This window comes from Acomys minous (assembly GCF_964271855.1).
Source record: "Acomys minous genome assembly, chromosome: 5".
Lineage (NCBI taxonomy): Eukaryota > Metazoa > Chordata > Mammalia > Rodentia > Muridae > Acomys > Acomys minous.
In genome coordinates this window covers 80,019,258-80,034,649 of record NC_140494.1, presented here as the reverse complement: position 1 = coordinate 80,034,649, position 15,392 = coordinate 80,019,258, and the positions used below count along the sequence as shown (strand labels likewise).

At 39.1% G+C, this 15,392-nt stretch overlaps 1 long non-coding RNA gene across 2 annotated transcripts; it reads right to left on the bottom strand.

Moving 5' to 3' along the window:
- Positions 1-9,744: 9,744 nt before the first annotated feature.
- On the bottom strand, positions 9,745-13,091 carry LOC311597723. 2 transcript variants are annotated; one of them, XR_014779332.1, is made up of 5 exons: positions 13,019-13,091; positions 12,221-12,359; positions 10,778-10,893; positions 10,335-10,492; positions 9,755-9,862 (listed from the first exon to the last, which is right to left on the bottom strand). It is a non-coding gene; the product is annotated as an uncharacterized lncRNA (long non-coding RNA). The 2 variants fall into 2 exon arrangements; XR_014779331.1 differs by having other exon boundaries at positions 9,745-10,492.
- Positions 13,092-15,392: the final 2,301 nt, after the last annotated feature.

Sequence of the window (15,392 nt, the reverse complement as noted above, 5' to 3'; positions counted from 1 at the left end):
TTTCGGGTTGAGGTGCCACATTTATTGATGGCTTTCCTTCCCTCAGAGTCCCAATGTGATACAGAGCATTAAATGGCAATAATCAAGGAGCCGGTGTATTTATCTTCTGCCCTCTATTCCATGTCTTATGTCCGATCATAGGAAATCTTTTCTATTGACTTAATATTTCAAATGCCTTACCTCTAATATTGTATTTGTACAAACTTTCCATATTCTTGCTACCTTAGAATGTAAATTAAATCTCAGCTAATGAATTTGTGTGTGTCATGCTCAAAAAGCACCCAGGCCACAAAAGGATAAATAATATTTCATGGTTGACATACTTACCTGTTCACCAGTGACATGATGTCTGCTCCCTATGTGTTACTGATCTTAGGGTCCTAGAAACTTACAAGCAGACCATTAAGGCTGGTGGATCTGGACGCACGGGGGTCTGCTCAAACTACTGTACAACCAAGAACAATACATGCAGTAAACTTAAAACTCTGATTAAGATCTAGCCAGTGTTCGTGTGAAAGCCAGTCACATGAACTCTGGTGCCCCATATTTGATCACGTCCCCTTGATGGGGAGGCCTAGTGGCACTCTATGAGTATACTCTATGAGCATATACAGGGGGAGGAGGTCCCCCTCAGTCACAGTCATAGGGGAGAGGAGTAGGGTGAAAGAGGGAGGGAGGGAGGAAGAAATGGGAAGATACAAGTGAGGGGATAACAATTTAAATGTAATCTGAATAAATTAATTAAATAGAAAAGTGATAAACATTCTTCTTAGTGTTCAATTCAGTAGCATGCTAAACATTTGCTCTTACATGCCATATGACTTTCAAAGATATTGTTATTTTTCATAATTAATTTCACTTTCCTTTAGTCTTTGTTTTTTAATAAAATAAGTTGTTCTAGTCTTTCATGTATCTAGATTTCCAAATGGCCCCTTTCCTATGATGTGACGAAAGCTCCTTACCTCTGTTAAAATGCAAGGCATCTGGCCTGGGTTTGAACCTTCTGCAGTCACTCAGCACCTAAGATGATGGTTAGCAAAGAACAGAACTTTCTCTCTTTCAATTTGTGTTTGCTAAAAGCACAAAATATGCCACTTATTTTCAACATCTGCTTTCAAGTGCACCTTCTAGAGCAGATTGCATAGTCATTCCTAGGGTTTCCTAAATTTTTGTCACCACAGGCAAGGGATTGGCTTGCCTAATTTTATACAGCCATTTTACAATTTCAGGAAATTCTCTTTGAATTGTAGTTAAATAAATGTTACATTTTAACTGTATACTTTTCCACTTCAATAAGAAAGCTTAGATCATCCAAATTCCATATTACACACACACACACACACACACACACACACACACACACACACACACACACAAACCACATAAAGAAGCCAGTTTAAATAATTGGGGTAATAATAAAATGCTTCTTCCTTAAGACAATTTTTTTTTTACTATTAAGGCAGTGCTTGCATATAATTATGACTTTGTTATAAGTATGGATAAGTTCTTTATGAGTCTAAGTTACTAATAAATGATAACTACTTTCTCCTCAAATCCAATCAAACTGATGTACAGAGCCCATAGCCACATGGTGTCACTATTGAATGCATTGCTCCAGCTTCTCACCTAGTGGTTGACACAGGCAGCTGCTGTGGTTTCCTGGCCTGGTTCCCACACAGGTTGTCATTGTCCTTTAAAAGGTATAGCTCTGCTTGTCTAACTTGCTTATCTAGCTTTGTCTTTGCTGCATTCCCTGACCACAACTTTAAGGACTCATCTTAACTACACAGGCATCCTACCTTCCTCTCAGAGACTGGATGAGATCGATGTGACCAGCTTGGTTTTAGGAGCTTCCAGGATTCTCCATCCTTTCTGGGAAATGCACCAGGACACGCTTGGATGCTTCCTTTGCCAGCTCTAGAAAACAAAGACAAGTGATGCCTTTTCATTCAAGCAATAGATTGCTCCACATCTTCCTTCAAGGGAGTCTTGGCAGGATTTTCGAGTTAATTAATCTCTTCCCTAGAACATGGAAAGAAAAGTCTAATATTAATTACCATTTCTACAAAAGGCTTAATTACACCACCATCTCTCTCTCCATCTCTCTCTGTCTTTCTGTCTGTCTCTCTGTCTCTGTCTCTGTCTCTGACTCTGTCTCTTTCTCTGTCTCTCTGTCTCTCACTCTGTCTCTCTGTCTCTCTGTCTCTCTCTGTGTCTCTGTCTCTGTCTCTGTCTCTGTCTCTGTCTCTCTCTCTCTCTCTCTCTCTCTCTCTCTCTCTCTCTCTCTCTCACACACACACACACACACACACACACACACACACACACACACAAATATACACATGTACCCATGTGTGCATGGATGGGGGCAACAAGAGGGAGGGAGTGAGGGAGGGAAAGAGAGAGAGAGACAGAGACAGAGAGAGACTTGAAGCATTACTTCTAAGCTTTAAAGATGATTTTTGCCAAAGGGACTTCCTGTCACTTTTCCCAATTTGAAAGAAAAAATATTTTACCTGAGATGATAGACAGGGATAGATAGCTATGCACTGGATTTTCTGAGACGAACATTTTGACATAAAAATAAAGTATATCCTAGAGGGATATGACAGGTTATGCTAAGTATATCACACTGAATGACTTTCTACAGCACATTTGTAATTCTTTTACATAAATGTATAGTGCCTCTTTAAGGAGATTAGTTTAAGATAAAGGATACAAGTAAAAGTGGCACCAAAGTAGCAGAAAAGAAATTCAATTTTATAAAATGGGAGAGAGATCTCTATTGTCTCCAAGAGCGTAGTCTTCTTATATCCATTAAATGTGTTTTGAGTCATGGTTGGAGTTTTCCATAATTTCAGTTATATATCTTTAAAAATGACGCCAGATTGTATTGCAACATACATGAGTATATAAGTGTTTACATAGATATATTTTACACCATGTCATTTAAACATCTCAAAGACCTTCTGAGGCAGATAAAGGTGTGTCAATTCACAAGAAAGAGAGTGGCTTTCATGAGTATTTACCTCTTGTGGTTCAATGGCGTTGCCATTCATGGAACTAGTATTCAGACACTTCCAAGGTGCATTATGGCTTGTGGGTACAGGCAGTTATGGTAAGGAAAGACTGGCTATTTGCTCACCAAACAACAAAATGAAGACAGTACTCAACAGACCAACACAATGTAGAACACCCTTCATTGAGACTCACTTCCCGGGTGATTCTAGTTTGAGTCAATTTGACAATAACAGCTAACCATCACAGCCATGTACAACCGGCCATTTCTATTTCCAGCATACCCGTCCTGTTATATGGGACTTGCCCACAAAAGCAAGGGTCACCCTTAGCACCATTGTTAACAAATGCTGTCTTGGTGCCCATATTTGAATAATGCATGCATGCATGCGAGCCAAACCCTGGAAATTATGTTATGGGAACTTAAAATTTATATCAAGAAGGAGGCCAACACACAGTAGGTTGTGCACAATAGAGTTAGCAAGTAATGAATGATGGAAGAGGGTGAGACACATTCATAAAGAAAGTAGGTGGGACACAACTCTCTAAAGATAGATGTGCCTTGGATAGAAATGACACCTATAGATTCGAATGTTTAGATGCTTGGTCCATAAGAAGAGGCACTAAGAAGGGTTGTAACCTTTTTGGAGGAAGGGTGTCAAAATGCAGATAGGCTTTGAGATCTCAGGAGCTCAGGCTCCGTGGCTCACAGTCACAGGAAGATGTTCTGTCTGTTGATCTAGATGTAGAACTCTCAGTTCCTCCAGCACCATGTCTGGTTGCACACTGCCATGCTTCCAACCCTGACAATCATGGACTATACCTCCAATTAAATGTTTTCCTTTTTAAGAGTTGCTGTGGTCATGGTGTCTCTTCACAACAATAAAACTCTAAGATACTAGATTTGAACATAATGTCTTTTGGCAAACTAAACTTTACAACACAATGAAATAGGGCAAAATCTTAGGAAGATGATGTAGTATTTGCATTTTTTCAGATGCAAAGATTTTCAGGTCAACTTTTAAACTTTGGACAGAACTCACAGCTTCTTAAATGTTTTGGTTTAGGGTTACAGATTTCTCTAGTTCTTGGGCTTTTAGATGTTGTAACGCTAGCTGCAACAGTATTGAAGTGTGACCAGCCGTTTTCACCTCTCATGCATTGAAATTCCTAATGTGCCTTCGCTTAGAATCATTGCATAGATCTGTGTTTAATCCTTAACTCTTTCATGTCAGAAGTTGTACAGGCAGTACATGTAAAAGGCTGTGCATCTTAACATAATGGTAACATTATGAAATCTGATGGAGTCATGAAATTTTTATCATAGTTTCTAATGATGTAAATCCCATTCCAGCCTCTGGTTCACTGTATAATATGAAGATAGTAACTTGCCTAGTGTAGTACTGTATGCATTTATTCTACCTTTAAAAATAGGTAAATAAAAATACATGTTGTTTTGTTTCTAGGACCACAGATCTAAGTATCTTCATGGCAAATGTTAGAATTTCAGGAAAATTAGTTGATTATTTTTGTTATGCTTCCATAGGTGAATATTTCTCAGAATAATCACATCAATACCAAGATGTATACAACAGTTGTAGATAGTATATATGGACTCCAGAAATAATCTACAGGTGACATACAGAATTTCAATATTTAATCACAAAATGAGTCCATGACCTTTCAGGGTCATATATAAGCTGCTTATAAAAACTATAAATAAAGACTGACAAGGTCTCTGCTATTGTTTGTTCACAGGATCATATCTTGGGAATCAGCCAAGTGGTCTGCTTACATAGGACACATCATAACAAAGTCCTCTCTTTAATAGAAACCTTTCTAGCCGGTTTGCTTTCCACATGCAAAATTCAGTACACAGTCATATTTTTAGAGTCATATTCTTTAATTACCTGCTATACACTGATGTTTATTTGTTAAGAGGATGATTTAACTCCCTTGAATAAGAAATTAAAATCTTTCACTTATTTTGAACAAACTTACACATTCCTGACAGAATAGAGGACTGATGAATAACACCAGTTCAAACTACCTGCCAGGGTTTAGTTATGTCCACAGAAAAGCTATAAAATATCTCTATCCTCACCACAAAACTTTAGGAAATTAAGCATTAGCCTAGAGTCATTTAGCGCCCTCACTCAATTTATTAACATATTCAAAGATTACTGCTTTTCATCTCTGCCCACAGGTCCTAAAATAGCATTCCAACATGCAGAGAAAAAATTATTTTCTTTCATTTAGTCTTTCCCCTACTAGGATAATCACTTTAAATAGGTTATTATAAAATTATTTTATGAATGACTGAATTGTAATAAAATAACATTCCTAATATCTTAAACCCCCTCCTGAGGAACTATATTTCAACATGTTTTGAAAGTAATTTCACCTTTCCAAGGATTCTTAATCTTTTGGCCTTTTCACTTAGCTAACGGCTTGGAACCCTGTTTTATCTTCCAGGCACATTTCATCTAGCTGCCACTGCAGAGCTGAATTCCATCCAAGTCATGCATCCCTTCTCTCTGGTGCCCTAATGGGACTTTGGACATATTATCTATCAAATTACACACCTTTGATAAATAAATTGTCACTGCAAAACATTTGGAAAAGTTCATCCCCAAATCTTGCTTCCTATCTTCAGTTTCAGTCAGTCAGAATCTCCACTGCTGTCTACCAAAGACGAGCAGTATGAGGGCATCTGCAACTGTTTAGGCCTTTTTGTTGTGGCATGGCTCTCTACCTTTCCTTACTCTCCATTGTGTGCATCCTTGGCCTCCCGTGATTTTCCTTTCTAGATTTTTCACACTAGTTATTTAAAGTCATTACTTGATTATTGGGGCTAGAAAAAAATGTATTTGATGATTGCTTAGGAGACACAAGTGCTCAGATGGCTCAGTTGGCAAAATGTCTTGTGCAAGCATAAGGGCCTAAGCTTGGATTTTCAACACCAGTCCAATTGCTGGACAGGTGTGAACATAAGGGTTCCTGACATTCATGGCCAGACAATCAAGATGAAACAGTGAGCTCCACGTCAACGGAGACTAAACATATGGTGTAGAAGCAGAAGGAGAAGATATTCTAGGTAGACTCTGGCATCCATGTGTATATATGCACATGGGCGTGCGCACGCGCGCGCGCGCACACACACACACACACACGCACACACACACAAAGATGCTTCAATATACAACAAGGACATTTGCTCAGCTATGAACATTACAGCTTTATTCATAATAGCCAGAATCTGGAAACAACCTAGATGCCCCTAAACCAAAGAATGGATAAAGAAACTGTGGTACATTTACACCATGGAATACTACTCAGGTATTAAAAACAAGGAAATCGTGAACTTTGTAGGCAAGTGGCTGGAACTAGAAAAGATCATCCTGAGTGAGACAACCCAGACCCAAAAAGACATACATAGTATGTACTCACTTATAAGAGGACTTTAGCCTTATAATGCAGGACAAACACACTACAATACGCAGAACCAAAGAGTATAAGTAACAAGGAGGATCCAAGAGAGGATGCTTAAATCTCACTCTCTCACTCAGAGGGGAAATAGAATAGATAGCAGTAGTGGGTGAAGAGAGCTAACAAGGTTGGAGAGGAAGTGCAGAGAAAAACCATGGTGGAGATCAGACCTGGGGAGAGCACAGAGGAGGGAGGGGAAAGAAGGCATACAGAGAAAAGAGAGTGGTGGCATTTCTGTGACAATCTACAGTCCTAAGTCAGGTTGGGTTTCTGGGAGGATATGAGGGGAACTCTGACTGAGACTTCTAGTAGCAAGGGCCATCAAGACTGCAGATGACACTCTCTTTCAAAACAAAACTTTTAGTGGAGGGAGGAGAGCACCAACTCACCCACAAAAACTTTGTCCCAAGAATTACCCTGCCTACAAGATGTGCAGTGATAAAGATAGGGCAGATAGAGCAGAGATTAAGGGACTTTCCAACCAATGCCTGGCCCAAACCAAGACCAACAGCATAGAAGACAGCCAACCCCTGACACTATTAATGATACTCTGCTACGCTTCCAGACAGGAGCCTAGGAGTGTTTTCCTCTGAGAGGCTCTATCCAGCAGTAGTTCAAAACAGATGCTGAGACTTATATAGCCAAACAATGGATGATGAAGCATAAGGAGTTTTGGGGGAAAAGAGAGAAGGAAGTGGGGGTGACAGGAACCCCATAAGAAGACAAAAAGAGCCAATTAACCAAGGCTCAGAGGGGCTTGCACAGCCTGAAACACCAACTAAGGACTATGTATGGATTGGGCCTAGGACCCCTGCACAGATGTAGTGGATGGACATGCAGGTCCTCTAGGCTTTTTGATCACTTCTCCCTTGCAGGACTGCCTTGCCAGAACACAGGGCAGAAGGACATGCTCAGTCCTGATGCATGCAACTTGATAAGCTAGATTGGGTGGGTTGATGGGGCTCCCCTTTTCTGAAGAAGAGGGGAGTTGTGAAAGAGGGAGGGAGGGTGGGACTTTGAGAAGAGGAAGGAGGGGCTATGACCAGCATGTAAATAAATAAATAAATAAATAAACAAAATAAAATAATACACACAATGAAAAACAGGTACACATGCACTGATCCTCTCCCAGATGCACACACAAACACATATGCAGAGAACATATGCACACAAACACACATACATATACACACATAAACGAGAGAGAGAGAGAGAGAGAGAGAGAGAGAGAGAGAGAGAGAGAGAAATAGGTGCCCTGTTGCCCAGTTTTTAGAATTTTATTCTCTTTATTGCTTGTTACCTACAACAGGGAAGAAGGGGTTAAATTTTGTGAAGTTAAAATGGCCTCTTTCCTAGGGCCCCCCTCCTTTGTGTTGTCCTTCTGCTCTGTCCCCTAGGCCTCCTCCCTGTCCCTGAAATTCACATTCACAAGGCTTCAGTAACATCACCTAGCACTTTATCTGTGTCTGAAAGTCCAGCATTCTAGTAGAAAAGCAGATGATTAATGAATTTGTCCCCTGACAGGTTAAGATTAATTACACAAAATGCAAATCTATTGCCAGGCAGAGTTTCTTCAGCAGTGGCCTACCTTATATAGGGCTAGGAAATAACACTATTGTTTTAGACATTTTTAGCACAGATGGTAAACACTGGGACAAGAATTACTATACTCATCCAATGGGAAATTTCCTCCTAGCATCATTCTGATATTCTTTTTATCTAAAAAAGCCTCTAGTCCTGACTAGTGAATTCTGTTTTAAAACATTCTGGCTACTTATAGTTTTTATCCTGGGCAATGGTCTCTCATCTCAGAAGTATATGAGGAGTGCACTTGGGTAAATTTCTCCCCACTTCCTTCTTATTCCTCCTGCTTGAACCTCAGTCTTGTTGAGCAACAGTAGTTTGAATAACTACCATTTGCTTGGGCATAATAGATCTAACAAGATAGGCCATCTTCCTGAACATCGAAATGTATTGTATTCATATTAAAATGTTGCTTTTCAAAATGTTTTTCTCTTATCAGACTATAACATTTCAGATTTAAGGTGATACTGTTAATTTATTCTGATGCATATTGCAGTGTGTATTCAAATACCTCAGGTAACTAGATTGCTGACCACGCATCCATCCATGCATGCATCCATCCATGTGTCAAGTCTGCAGAATGTGTTGCAGTTTCATGAGAAAGGATACCTATCCTTTCTGATGCCAAGCTTGCTGTGCTCAGGTACCAGCTCCCAGCAGATGGCCTATGGAACTCAGATCATAATAGTTTGCCCCAGAAAGACATGGAGGATATTACTTTGGTGAGTAGAAGGAATATGGGATTGCTACCAGTGAACTTTGTCACTCGTGGAAGAAAGTAAATGCATCAACATGAAAATAACTGACCAGTGCCCTTTGTGTTCCATTTATACCAAGTAGGTTGCAATCATGTGTCTAGTAACATGTATATAGACAGATATTTACATGTATATATATATATAAGTGTATATTATACGTGTATATAGATATATACAACCTATATATCTACATATATTTATATATATAGATTAAAAACAATGTCAAAGAGGCCATAAAATTTAAAAATAGCAAGGAGAGGCATATGAGAGTGTTTGAATGTAGGAAAGGGAAGGGACAAATGACATAATTAGATAATATTCCTAAAGAGTAAAAGACTAAAAACCTGAAAACCTCAGAGGTTTGAGGAGATTATATGTGAAGTGTAATGCTTGAACAGAAAAGATAGGTCTTAATTTAAACTTTGATAAAATTTGAAAGTTACACCACAATTTTACTGTTTTGGGGTGATAATATTTATGTAAGGTCTTAATATCAGGAAATGACACTACAATAATAATAAAAATGGTTTATTACTCTTGTATAAGTCCAAATTCAGAACAATAAATATGGTTTTTATTTCTCTTCTATAAGTCAAAATTGAATACAAAATAGAAAGCTAACATATTTTTATCTCAATTTTTCCCTGAAATTACATTTCTCAATATTATACTATAGTCCTTTTGTTCAATTTAAATGCCAAAAATAGCAATAAAAATTTTTATTTCATTCTATATACAAATACTTAGTTTTTTATTGCAGTACTTATAGAAGTAGAGTCAGAAAAAAAGTCATGATTCTTTTTTATTTTAGAGATTATTAAACATCTAAATTCACAAAGATAAACTGAGAAATACAAAACTTTTATTTCAAAAGACATTTTATTTGACACAGAACAGTCCCTGAGCTTCACTCAGTAGCATGGAGGTGCACGGGTGGTGACTGACTAGCTGGCTGAGGGATCTCTCTCCAGCTGCAGGGCATGTCCTCTGGTGGCAGGTCTCAACGGTGGTGCCTACAAGGGAATCTCATTTTCCATTATGCCTCAGTAATACCGTTGCTCATCAGTCCCTCAGACTCTCAGCATGAATCTCACTCAGGCTCTTGAGAGTCACTTAGACTTTGCAGGGGTGTAATTCTGTATTCAGAGATGAGTAACTATTGTGTGCCAAATAGACAGAAAGGGATTTGAGGTTTGAAGCTGAAGGATGGATGTTGTTAATCTTGCCACCTGCCATCCTACACTGAAGCAACCATGAAAAACAAGAAGCAGTGCTCATGCCTCTGCTCCAGAAAGACTTGTGCATAAAAGCAATGCAACGCCCAGTTCTCCCCTTGGGTGCAGTTGGCTGACCCCACTCTATATTTTGTTGCATTTAAAAACTACCTCACTTGTTGGCTCTGTTTATTAACAATTAAATTTTATTGTACAACCCAACTAGCACACACAAGAAGGAAAAAAAGGTTAAAGGGACAGAAGAATGAACCTTCCGGTATCCGTTCCACAGGACAGGTCCTTAGGTGTGTCTCCGTCCCGCGTGCTGGTCCAGCCGCTCGCTCCTCTTCGTGCCCCCTCCTTCTCTCAACCTCTTGTTTTTCTTCTCACCACCTTCCCAGTCACATGTAAAGGGCGGTCTCCTTCTCCCTTCGAGGGTCAATTAGGAAAACAATAGCCACGGTGGGGTTCCCAGGTAGGCTTCCTGAATTCCAAGCCCAGGAAGGCTCCAAACAGTCTCTCACAAGGTATTCATGGTGTGCCCCAAGGGTAAAGCCGCCAAGACTGCTTCCACCTGTGACAAAGCTTAATCTTTCCCACACTCACTATCAACACTCCTGGCTATGGGGTATATATTATTTAATTCAATTGTTGTTACCAACGTGGAATAACTAATAAAAGAAACTCAGGAAATGAAAATTAGTTTTGGCTCACCATTTAAAGAGATACAGTCCATAATAGTGTAGAAGGCAGAGCAGAATTCATGGCGACAGAAGTATGTAGCTGGCCCCATTATGTCTCACCAAACTAGGCAGCAGAGAGCAGCGAGTCTGGGATTAGAAAGAAGGCCTGATTGTAACTCATAAAGCCTGCTCCCCCCATTACCCTTCCTCTAACTAGGCCACACTCCCAAGGGCTCCACAGCCTTGTAGACCAAGTACTCAAACACATGAGTCTATGGGTTACATTTCACATTTATAGACCAGTAGACTAAAAGGAAAAAAGATCTGGGGAGATATTCCTACATATTACCATGACCTCCACATTACCTAGAAAATGCTTACAGAAACAATTAGACCAAAGGTCATTAAAACATTATCAGAAGGCCTTTTCACAATCCCCAGTAAAACGTGGTTTATCACATCAGTAACAAAGTGAAAAAAAATGGTTTGTGTAAGAGTAAATGCTTTGATTTTGAAATAAGCCAACTGGCCTTCTATGTCTGCATAAACTTTGTAGTTGGGCAAGTGCTTGAAGCCCATGCCCTTTGTTCCCTCATCTATAAAATATAAAATGTATTTCTTAATGGTAAGGACTATTTGGCATCAGGAACTGTATTTTCCTGGAATCAACATGAGATAAGGAGACCTTCTCCAGCATGTCATACATTGCAAAGTTATTGCAAAGTCTTGATGAGAGAATTTTAACACTTTCCCATTCATTACGCTAGGCAAGTCTTCCTGACAGAGCTTCTCTTCCACACACGGGCTATAACTCACAACTGCAAAGATTCTCCATGACTGTTCTTCCAACTTCTTCAACTACTTACTCAAATTTTCTTTTCCTCCTATTTACACCTTGGAAAACTGGCTTGCTTTTGTTCATTGATTTGCACTGATTTTTCTTTTTGAAAAAAAGATCCCAAGAGGAGCACTTGTTCTACCTTGTATGCTAGGAATAGTGCTTAGAAAAGAGTAGACTCTAAATATTTGCTAAAGAAACAAATTACTTAAATAATCGATTTTATATTATATAGTTTACAATGATCCATTCAACACAGGACTAAATTTCATCTGTATGGGAAGGAAACTATGAAAGGAGAGAGAAAACTCGTACTTATATGGGGGCAGGAAGCATTGAGACATTGAACAAGTTATGCATGCACTACAGAGTTCGTACCTATATGCATGGGTATATAGATTTGCATAATTTGTAGTCTCTGCATAAAAAAAATTAGTTAGCTCCCATAAAACTCCTAGGTATTGGAAAGTACACTCAAACTTTCTTCCAGTCAAGATAAAGGGTCTGACTAATGCTGTTATATCAGTCAACTGAAAATCAAGATTAAACAAATATGAAACTGGATTTTTAAGTAATATGATATTTCAGCTTGAATAATAAATGCCCCCATAGATTCCTGTTGGAATTAAATCTCACCTGGTTATGCTCCTGACAGAGATAAGTGAAACTATGAGTAGATGCCGGAGAAGAAGCCAGTATATCCTCTTCACTGCACTCCTCCCAGAACGTTCTGACTTCACCTCTCATGTGGATCCGCACCCTTTTTCTGGCTCTCCTTAGAAAACAGACAGTATTCTAAGGGATGATGATGATGATGATGATGATGATGATGGTGGTGGTGATGATGATGATGATGATGATGGTGATGATAACAATAATAAAACAAATAAAAATACGAATAAAACAACCAAACAAGAAAAAGAACTAAGAAAACACACGAAAAATAACTGAAGAGGTAGACACATATGTGTGCATATGAGGAAACCTGTAAAAAGCCCAAACCTGAGGGTTTCCCTTCTCTTTCTCTAGAGCTCTCTTCTGGCTTTGAAGCTGCTTGTCTGCCCCTTGGCTGACCTCCTTGCCTGCCTATTTCTAACACCGAAGTTTTTGCTTGTTTGTTTGCTTGCTTGACTTTTAAAAACATTTTTTTTTTATTTTTTACATATACATTTATATTGTTACACATAGGTACAATAAACTACCTATAGTGAGAAGAACCATGAAGCCATCAGGAATTATACAAGTGTTACATTCTTAGTGTTTTGGCCATTTGTTTTCGATTTTGCTTTGTTTTTCCTTTCCTCTGGAAAGCTGTTGGTATTTTCATCTATAAAAAAAAACCTGGTATTTTTATTTAAAAATTTTAAAGTCTAACAAAATCGGCTTCATGTTAATAATAAGGAAAAAAAGAAGGCTGGATGCACCATCACTCACCTCACTTAGTGTTTCAGTGACAGCTCCAAGCGGAAGAAGGCGACACCAGGAGCTATCTGGACGTACACCTACACAGAGGACAGCGTGCACAAGTAGAACGTTATGAAACTTAGATCCCAGCTGGCCCCTCTTTCTCATGTGTCTCCAAGCGGAAGAAGGCGACACCAGGAGCTATCTGGACGTACACCTACACAGAGGACAGCGTGCACAAGTAGAACGTTATGAAACTTAGATCCCAGCTGGCCCCTCTTTCTCATGTGTCTCTGCATTGCTTTCCTCCTAGAACTCTGAGTTCCTTCCTCAGGAGTGAATTAAGGACATAGGAAACTAAAAAAATACTTGTTCTCTGCTTCATGAATGGAATTTCTTAGCTTAAGATGCCAATGGGGGTGTCGCTGTTATGATGAATGCCAGCCTGGTTGTTTTCTTTCCAATAAACCCAATTAGTCCACACTTGCCTTGTTAGATTACTTTAGGTTCATGGATTTCTTCAGAGAGAATCTTAGCACCACGTCTTCATTACTATTGAGGCTGATTACAAATGCCAAATTGAAGAAAATGAAGCTAATTAATATTCTACTTGCATTCCTTATGTTGATGATAATTGAGATGGTCATACTGAACCAGATAGAACACTGGATATTTCCCTGTGCTGCACCCCACATTAGGGCTTCCCATTTCTCATTATCTTTCTTTTCACATCAAGAAGACACTTTGATGTCTCCCTGACAGGTTCATTGGGAAGCAGTCTGCATTGGACTCTTAACATTGTGTTTGATAAGTGAAGGGAAAAAAAAAAAACAAAGTTTTTAAATGTATAGAAACAAAAATCAAAGATGTGAACTGATCTCCAAAAGACAACATAATGAGGTCATAGAAACATTTGGAATTCTTCTAACTGCCTGGGGTATAAACTTTCCTGGCTCAGAATCGTCTGTAGGGTCAGGGAGACTCAACGAGCACAGTATCTACAAGATCCAGTCCATTCAGAGGTACCTTCAAGAAAAATTCTTCTATGTAATTTCCTTCATCAGTCACCTAATGAAGCATTATCGGCACAAACTGAGCATGAGTCTTTGTGCTAACACTGCAGATTTAAGCATGAATGGAAAGTGAATTTTGTCCCAAAGAAAACACATAAGTAGGGCATTTAAGTACAATTTTAAAAGTGTTATGCATGGTCCATTTACTCATTGATTGATCTGACAAATACTTATTATGGAATTACAGATTGAATTATAAGCCTCTAAATTTCACATCTACTTTTCAATGCTTAGCATCCGAGAATGTGACCATATTTGGAAATACTTTCTATAGGTTGAATTGAATAAAGGTATGCTCATTGATGTGCACCTTAACGTAACATGGCTACTGTCATTTTAGAAAGGGAAATTTGGATGTCAGATATGCACAGAGTGAAGACCAGGTGAAGACTGGGGGCGGACCATCATTCAAAATGAAGATGAGGTTTTACCAGCATAGTGGGGGACTGAGGCCAATTCTATTCTATCACCAATAAAACTAATCTAGGAGGGTGTTGATCTAGGATTTCTCCATTCAATAACTGAGAGGAATACACTTATTTATGTGACTGCCAAATGTGTTGTTGTGCTCCGGCAGTTCTCAGAACCGGTATACGCAAGCAGACACCACAAAGTCCCTGAGCTGAGAGGTTAGGATAGACTTTGTCTTCAGGAGTATCAGACCAAATGACCGAAACAGTTGAATAAGAGATCATAAGGAAAAATATTTGTAATGATAAGTAAAATCAGACAGTGCTTTCGGAGCACATAGTAAATAAAATCACGATAATATCTTCAGCAACATATCAAAACTCAATAAGGCTCAAGTTGAAAAGGAAAGAGTGGTCGAGTGAAACACAAGCACGGATGATGATCTCTGCATCCAGAGGAGAGCAGTGGACATCTTTCACTTCCTTCTCTTGCCATCCTTACTTCTTTTTTAATTTTAACATGGAAATGTATGATAATACATCGTTCCCAAACTCCCTCCAAATGTGGTGAATAAGCTTATGCAGGGAATCTTCATACTGTTCAATCATTCAGTCATATATGGTCTCAAGACAGTCTTCAGGCAGTAAAGTGCAAAACAACCTGTAAGAAACACATTTCTCACAAAATACTTCTTTCTGTTTTTAGGGCCATTCCTTAGTAACTTTCTTGTTTCCCAATTGAATGAGGCTCTGCAGTGGAGTCATGTGGCAGAAAAACACAGGGGACCGTTTAGAAACCAGGAGCGTTGCCTTGGCTTCAGCTCCACTCAGCTCTCTTCTAATAATGCACATGCAATTGAGAGCATGTCTGATCACATACATGCCGCCCTCCACACAGCGCGTCTGACATCCTACTGGGAA